The sequence below is a fragment of the Drosophila gunungcola genome, chromosome 3R, assembly GCF_025200985.1.
Source record: "Drosophila gunungcola strain Sukarami chromosome 3R, Dgunungcola_SK_2, whole genome shotgun sequence".
In the NCBI taxonomy this organism is placed as follows: domain Eukaryota; kingdom Metazoa; phylum Arthropoda; class Insecta; order Diptera; family Drosophilidae; genus Drosophila; species Drosophila gunungcola.
The window spans coordinates 11,597,101-11,606,212 of record NC_069139.1 but is presented as its reverse complement, the minus strand read 5'-3'; positions in this window follow the sequence as shown (position 1 = coordinate 11,606,212).

The following is a 9,112-nucleotide window of genomic DNA, read 5'->3' as shown; positions in this document are numbered from 1 at the left end:
ATAATATTAGCTAGAATCTATTTGAGTGTAGAGCTCTGTTATTGCTGCTTCGCTCCCACTTTGAGTGCGACTTCAGATTTTGCTTCTGCTTCTTCTGCTGCTTAACACTCAAATCCAGCTTCAGCTTCAGATTCAAACTTCAGACTCCGGCTAGTTGAGCCCGACTCCGGTTCTGGTTCTTAGCCAGTCAGCCAGCACATGGCCAACGACGACGACGACGATGACTGTGACGACCACTTGCCATTTGCGCAACGCCACCGAAATAACCAAACCAGCGACGGCAATACCAACAAACTCACTCGCACACACAACTTGAACCATCGATCCGCGGTGGCGGACAAAATAGTAGCGGACTCAGTCTCTGCAGATATTCGAGTGGGTGGTTTTGGGCAGAGAGTTGGGTGGGCGGGTAGGAATGGAAAGATAGAGAGTGGTCTGTATTGATTGCTCAAAATTTAAGATGGGTTAATTAAAAAGTCAGAGTGGTAAGAGTTATATAGGATCTTTGTTATTTTCCAGAAATATTTTATGTTTTTAGTTGGGCGGTAAGGATTTAAGGCACGATCAAGAAATGTAATTTTTGAAAACGTTAATAAGTACATATAAGCCGGATTATTATATGCATTGCCAAGATGTAAGGGCATACGCGCATTCAAAAAACTATGTTATAAATTGCAGAACATTAAAATAAAATAACTCTTATTAAAATATGTTTCTGCCTACTAGGAGTGAGTGAGTGTTTTTCATTACACTCATTCGAGCAATGAGGTAAGCAAGTGTAGAAAATCCCCAAGTTATTTAATATCCAGCAATGACTATAATATTTATGCTCTATAAAATCTGAATTTTTAAAAACAAATAAAAATATTAAATTCTATTCGAGTATCGTAAATATTCCTATTTATTGATTTATACTAACCAAATTTGATCACTGCCATAGATGGCATACCATTGAATTGATTTCCCAAGCAGAAAAATAAATCATTGCATTAATCGATTACAATTGATTGTTTGATTTTATTTGATTGCAACTTTGCTCACCAGTCGATTATTAAATCGATAATTCATCGAAGTACTACCATGAATTACAGTTAAATCTGATATGAGTGTGAGCGGTGTGTGCTTGGGAGTGTGTGCCCCACTTAGGTTCGCTTCAATGGGGCCTAGCCCCTTCGACTGGCTGATGTTGTTGTTTTCGTTGGTGTTGAACCAATGCCAAGTCAACTGCGTGTATTACTGCCATGAGATATTTTTTTGGGACGTTCCCAGAGTTCAGGCTCGGTTCGGTTTGGTTTGGTTTGTTTGGTTCGTCACTCGGCAAGCAAACAACGCAGCGAGAAAAAATTCAATTTTTTTGTTCACTTTTTTTCCATACGCAAGAGAAACAACCGATAAAAACCTGAAAGTGTTGGCGATGCGTCATGCGTTGTGATGCGATGTGATACGATGCCCTCTTCCCAGCGGCGAACTCGAACTTGAGCCGATGACTCAATCAAGGCTGCGCAGTGTGCGATCCTTGGGGAGCGTTTTTGCGCCGCCGTCACTGCTGCTGCTTTAGCCCGTCGAAATCCTCCAGCAGGGACCGAACTTTGAGCCGGATTTTTTAGCCGTTGGCGCACACTGATATCCCCCCTAACGAATCTCGGCCCACGCCACCCACTTTCGACCCATCAGCTACGCTCCAGCACCACCGCCACCACCCACACTCAATCGCCTCATTCATTTAGTTTTCGTACAGCCAAAGCAACAATAGTTCCTTGGAGTTGGGGCAAACGGGGCAGCAGTCCTTGCTGTTAGGTAGATTGTGCCCTACTCTCCTTCCCGCCACCTCGCCGCTCACCCGAATGCATAAAAAGCCAGGGGAGATTATAGAGGGTGACCCTTTCGCATGAAACACCTTTAAAAATGTACTGGAAAACTTGTGTTAGAATTTAAACGGCTATGCTAGGAGAGATTGGAGGATCTAGGCCTTCAAAAAGCTATTATTTGTAAGCAATAGCTCATAAACAAAGATATTAATACTTTTTGAATTGTTTGCTGTCAGAGAAGGAACAAGAACTAGGAATGAATCAGATCAATTTTTATATTTTTAATACAGCAAATAATTTGTATCTGCTAGTATGTAAGCAACTGAAATAAAGTCAATTAATACATTTTTCAGCATAAAACTCGACAGCACAAAACTCTCTAACATGGTTATTTGCAAAAATTATACAAAATGGCAAAGATAATAAAAACTAAATAAAATGTTTCTTGTATCGTATAATATAATAAAACAAATTGTTAAAGTATAAGTGTTGTTTTGAATCCTTCGCCAAAAGAACACCCTGTTTAGCGGCACACATTTCAGGCCCGGTTCGGCTGTCAGTCGGTCGCTCACTTTGCTATTCAACGGCCCAGGGCAAGGGCGGGTGAAAGGGGGGGAGGGCGGACGCAAGGCGCACGGCGTACGGCGTACGGCTGAGGGTGAATGCCAGTCGCTTGTCCTCCCCCAGCCAGCCTCCCCGGCCTCCCCTCCTTGTCGTTTGTTTGTCACAATAGGGCAAAAGTTTCACTGTAACCGTTATGCGACCCACAGACACCACCGCCGCCCCACCAGCCTATCCGCCTATCCGCCTATCCGCCTTCCCGCCCACCCTGCCTCCCACCGCTGGTAGAGAGCCAGAGCCAGAGCCAGAACCCAAATGTCTGACAGGCAAGAGCAACGCAACGCAACGCCATCTGCCACCCACAACCCACTGCAGGCCATGCCCTCATACCACCATACCATCCCATCCACCCACCACAGCCATCACTACGGCCACCCAATCAAGCCGGCCACCCAACCACCCACCATGTCAGGCGGTCGCACCACCACCCACCCACCCATGGGCTACACTGTCGGCATAACGAAGACTAACACAGGGTGGGAGGAGGAAACAGGGCATAGCCGAAAAGGATTATGCCCTCGATGTTGGACGGTCTATGAAAGGACATCACTTAAGCACTGTTTTAAAATGATTTTTGATGTAAATAAATAATATGTACAAACTATGTTTGTTCAAAATGTCAAATCACCAGAAATTTTAACTTTATAGTAAGTATTTATTGTTTCGTATTTAAAATAATTTTATTTTTTATATTTTTTTTTGACTAAAAAACTCTTTTACCCCCATTTGCTTAAGTAATAAATAGTCAGATCGGAGATCAAAATTTAAATTAAATTTTCTTTAAGTTCATAAACATAAACATACATAGTATATGATAACTTATCAAAAATTAAGTTAAAGTTTGAGTCTTTTTTAATAAATAAACTAAAATGGAGTAATAAACTAAATTGCAATAGTTATGGTATTCAGGTACGGATTCGGAGGGATGGAACTTTAAAAAAGTAGTTCTCCAAACATTTTATTCGTGGTCAACCCCTGTATCCCATGAATAGTTGATAACAAAACAGATATGAAAAGGATCTTTATATCAAATCTAAATGCAAGCGATTCCTGCATTCATTTGGCTCCGAAATTTATAGCTGAACTTCAGTTTTTGAAACTCAACTAAATCAATGCCAGATCGTCTAGAACCTCTTTACCGATTTCATGGTTATAGGGTAAATGAAACTTGCTCTGAAATACGATGGGCTAAGCATATACACACTCATGTACGCATACATACCCGGTAAGAGTACACACACACACATACATACAGCGACAAAGCATTAAGCTTTTATGTGAGTGTGTTTGTGTCGGTGGTTGTAAATGTGTGTGTACGAAACTTTTATTGTCAGCACAAACAGACACAAACACATACACACACACACACACACACACATACAAAGAGAGCCATGCTTGAGCGAAGGATAAAATGCTGCAAATTCACGGCAACAACAAGGATAGCAGCAGCAGCAGCAGCAGCAGCAGCAGCAGCGGCAGTCTGAACGTGGCCCACGGTACGTATACGTATCCATCAGATAGAAAAGGCATCGAGCAGCCGCATGCTGAAATAATGAAGCAGCAAGGACTCGACTCGACTCGACACAGCACAAGGCAAGGCAAGGCAAGGCAAAGCAAGGCAAGGATGGCAGGCGAAGGCAAGCAAGAATGCGAGGATGCGAGGATAGCAAGGCAGAGCAAGACTTGGCCAGGATGAAAACGAAAATGGAAAATGTGTACGGGTCTGTGTGTCTGTCGGTGTCTGTCTCGCAGTTGCCGCCTGCATTTGTATGCGTGGCTCTGTGAAAGGACGACAAGGATATTGCGCACGAGGACAGGATGGCTGCCTGACTGCCTTGCTTTGCCTTGCCTTGCCATGCCATGCTATGCCATGCTATGCCGTGCCATTTCATTCCCTGCCTCGCCTTGGTGTTGATGATGATTACAGAGATGCGCAGAGATAGAAGCGAGCTGAGCTGAAGCTGAATCTGAAGCTGGGGCTCTGAGGCTGAGACCACACTCGGCAAAATTTATCAATGTCCCTGACACAATGCTTTTATTGTTTAGAACTATTATATTTCCTAAAAAAGAGTGAACATTAATTCTTATTACAACTTTAAATTAACTTAAACTAAAAGAAATCACTGAAACAGAAGTAAAAAGTAACATTAATTAATTTATTTAAAAACCAATTAAAAAAAAAATATGTATATACATTTATATTACTTTTTTGACAATCTAATGAACATGTTTTAAAAACATTACTTTTTGTTAGTTAATTAGTCATCATTTTATCAAAAACGATGGTTTTTATATATATTTGAAGTTTAAAAGTTAAGACATACAAACTAAGCCATAAAATTTATATTTGGTTTTTATTTAAAACGGCATAGAGTCTTGCCGGGGAATATTTGCTACAAACGCCAGAAAGTAGGCAATTATTTTGTTAAATGGAGTTCGATCTTTGGCATTGGAGAATTTTGGTTTTGTCACTATTATAAGCTAGTTTAATAATAAGAATCGACTACTTAAAAGCAATATAACATGATTATTTTTCTCTGTGCAGCCCAAAAACCAGCAGGAGCAGAGCTACGTCCTTTGCTCCGTTCGTTTCATTTCGAAGCGAATTTCTTGTTGTTGCTGGGCAAAAGTCTAACACGCCAAGAATCCAAATTGTTCTTGTTGTTGCTGCTGATGTTGTCGTAATGCTTCTCTATTCCCGCCTCGTACCGCCCGACCTCCGATGTCCTGGCCTCCTTGTTTTTATACAAACAGCAGCAGCAGCAGCAGCAGAAGAAGAAGTGGAAGCCCAATGGCAGGGGTAAGCAGTAGAAGGAATTGATGTTAGGTTGAGCTGGGATGGGGGGCCAAGCAAAGGACTTTGGGTTGGAGGACTCTTGCTGGTAACAACACACAGAGCTCGAAAATATATTCCACTAGAATTGTTTATTAAATTTCTGGCATTTAAGCCGGAGCTGTTGTTGGAATTGGGGAAAACCAAAGCTCCGGACAGAGCAAAACACAAGAACAGAATCAAATTGCAATCCAGCAGAATGAAAGAGCATTATATTTTTAATGAGGGGCCAGTATAATAGTGATCTTGAAATGGGTTCAGTAAAATTTATACGTAGAGGTATAATTTAAAAAAAAGAAGTGTTTCTGTTGTGTAAGTTTAAAGTTTTAAAGAAATTACAAATGCTTAAAAATCAAGAAGCTCCAAACAATAAATAAGAAATTGATTATTTTTTGTTTCTTTTGATCTTTATATGTTGTCTACTTTTACATGCGCATCTGAGGACAACAACAGACAGGATTACTTGTTTTATATTACCAACAGCTGTGCCGCAGATCGGGATAACAGACGATAAGTATCAAAGCAGACCCTGCTGACAAGCAATTTTGAAACAACCCCTTGTCATGTGATGAGTGTTTAATGACATTGCGAAAATTTTAAAAACTTATGACTTTGATTTAGCCAAATAGGGGTAAAAAACTAATAAATCAAACAATAATTGAATACGAGTTACTTAATAGTGAGTAATATGTAAGTGCAAACTTTACACATTCAGTCATTTAAGGCACATTTTAGCGATGTTTCATATTATGTATATTTTAGCAAATACTGCCACATACGCGTATTGAACGTGTGTTGTTGTATTCAAAACACCCCCTGTACCGAACAACAATATTTATTGCCGAATTGCAGCGGGTAAACACTCGGTAACATGACCCACTAATTGGTTTGTGCAGAAAGCGACCAAATGACTTGACCTGGTAAAAGTTTTCGGGGTTCGCAGCAGCAGCAGCAGCAGCAGCAGCAGCAGCAGCAGGTGAGATGTGATGACACCTCGATGGCAATGATGGCTTTTGCCACGCCACGACACGCCCATCGCCCATCGCCCACCGCCCACCTGACACCGCCCGCTGTGCGAAAGGTCAGCCAAGGTAACCGCAGGTTGCGGTGCAATTTGGCCGAGAACCAGCCGTGTGCTGCTGCTGTTTCTGCTCCTTGTTGGCGGCTGTCTGTGGCGCCGTGCGTGTATGCATGTGACCCAAATACATACTAACAAACAGCGCACATGGACAAACACACACCGGCAGCAGCAGCAGCAGAAGCAGCAGCAGCACCAGCGCACAATGGCTGTTCATTCATATAAGCCAAACACTTGGCCTGCCACATGTCAAAGTGCGTCGAGGAGTTATGCAAATGCATGAAGTGTAGGCGCCGCCACCCACGGAGTTCGTGTTGGATACCCCTCTGTGCCCCCGGTGCAGCACCTCACCCCTTGTCACATTTACAGCCTCCACGCCCCCTTCAACCATCCCTCAATTGGTCTGAGTCTGGCAAACCACAGCAGCGCAGCAGAGGACAACAATGCCAAGCGAGACTGCAGACGGTGACGACTCCTTGCGGCGCTTAATCAGCGGGGGCTTCCTGTAGACTGGAAAAAATGTATTAAAGCGAACATTTAAAATTTAAAAATCATTTACACAAAAATAACAAAGGCTGGTGGCTAGAAAACCCTTGATAAATACACATTTGGCAGGTGTAAAATCCTACGGGTTCAAAAAATGTTTTGAACTTAAGTGGATAATGAGCATAACATTAAAACGAATCTTAAGATGGTTATTCAATTAGCCTTTTGGTTAAAGATTAGTAAACAAGATAGTTAGCTAGCTAGTTTAATCAGTTGACTCAATTAATGTAAGATTCCTTCGCTTAACAAATATGCAGCAAAAGTTATATATAGTACATTAAGATTGCTGACAATTATGATCGCTTCAAAAACAGCTTTACTAAAACAGCAGTGTAATCAAGCTGTCTATCGTCTCATCTAAACATTTCTAATTTAATTAAAATTAAAATGATTAAGCCCCTTGAAATTTATTGTTTAAACGTTAAGTGATATGCAAATTTTTGATTTGGTAATTTTATATTTACTTTGGTGCAGTGTTTGCTTAGCTAATAAATTGTTTTAAAAGTGCAAATATTTTGCAGGCATAAAGTCAGTGATGAAACCTTATGCAGATTGCCATAAGTTAAAAAAGTTTGCTAAAATTGTAGTTTTTATGTAGAAATGAAGCACCGGTAAAATATGCATTTACATATTAAGGGCTAGAATTTGATGCCTTTGCCAGCGCTTTTTTCCTTTGTGTAAGTCGCCGCCTTTCAAGCGAAAGTTTCTTCTGCCGCTACTTCTTGGCAGGCAGCAATTTTGGTTTTTATTATTTTTTTGCGCCGCCGTGAAAAGTGAAAAACTTTAGCCAACCCCTTTAAGCGTCGCCGTCGACGGCGGCAGAGGCGGCGGCAGCGCAGCGGCTGAGACGTCGGCGTTGCCGCCAGCCTCGAAGGCAGAGCGTATTTTCAATTTATGGCTTTGTATGCAGACTCAGACTCCGGAAAACCCCCGCACACACAGCCATATATACACATGTGCATATGTGGCAATGCACCCAGAAGGGGTGGCGAGGAGTTGAGGGGTTTGGTGGTATGGTGGTAGGGTAGATGGGGTAGATGGGGATTGGGGAATGGGGGATGCTTCGTCTGCCGCAGATTCTCCTGCTGTTGTTGCCGCTCGGTGCGTTTGCTTTTAATACATTTTTCCAGCTGTTTGGCGCTTCTAAACTAAAGCTTCTATGTCTGGTTCAGCCGTTTCGAGAGGGGTTGGCCAGAGGGGGTGGCGAAAGGGGCTCGGCACTCGCATGTGAATTATGACAGACTTTTGTTGTCGCTGCAGACGCTTAAAGCCCAAGCGCCAGCGCAAAACATCAACGCCGACAGCGAAGCCAACTGCTCTGCCTCTGCCTCTGTCTCTGCCTCCGTCTCGGTCGACGTCGGCGTCGGCGTTTGTTTTGCATTTTTCATGCTCGAAAGCAGCAGACAAGCGGCGACCTTGAACAATTTACTGCCTCCCCTGGCCGCCCCAGTCCACGAATTGCTGTTGTTGCTCCTCTGGCTGCTTTTTATTTATTTATTTATGGGTGTTGCTGCTGCCGCTGTGTAATGTATGCAAGCGGGATGAGAATGAAAAGGTGCGGCAAGAGGCAGGGGTTGCGGGGCAGGCGGAACAACCGGCGAACCTGCCACTCAAAACCATCAACATCAAACCACCAAAAAGCATTCAACAACATAGCGCCACAGCCATCCATCCATCTATCATTAGTCAATGTTGCTGTTGTGTTTCTGATGTTGCTGTTGTTGCTCCCGATGTTGCTGCTGCTTCAGCTGCTGCTACGTCATCAGCGAAAGTGTTACGTTCAATGCTCTTTCGGCCACTTTGACTTTGGCGCTTTCCCAAAACGACAGCGCGAAAATATATATCGAGACCCCCGAGTAACAAGTGGTTCTTCCCCCCTTCCCCTCACCTTTATGGCCAGAACTGAAATCAGGTTTGCCTTAGTTTCTGCGACTAAGCAGCCACAACAAGAGTGGCAGTAAGTAGAGTTCACCACTTTGGCGGTACTCGTAATTAGCTGTGAACATGGCTCCATGACTGCGGGATGTCCACGAATAAATGTGGATTGATTGAAATCATAATGTTTTAATAGCAATAGCGAATGATGTGAAGGGAATTGATCAAAAATTAAGTCGTCGTTGCCAGCAAACTAGACCAAACAGCGGATTTAAAATTAAAAACTAAACAACTATTTAAAAACCCAAAAAATATTTGTAAAAAATAATTTCTACTGAAGCAATTATTTAT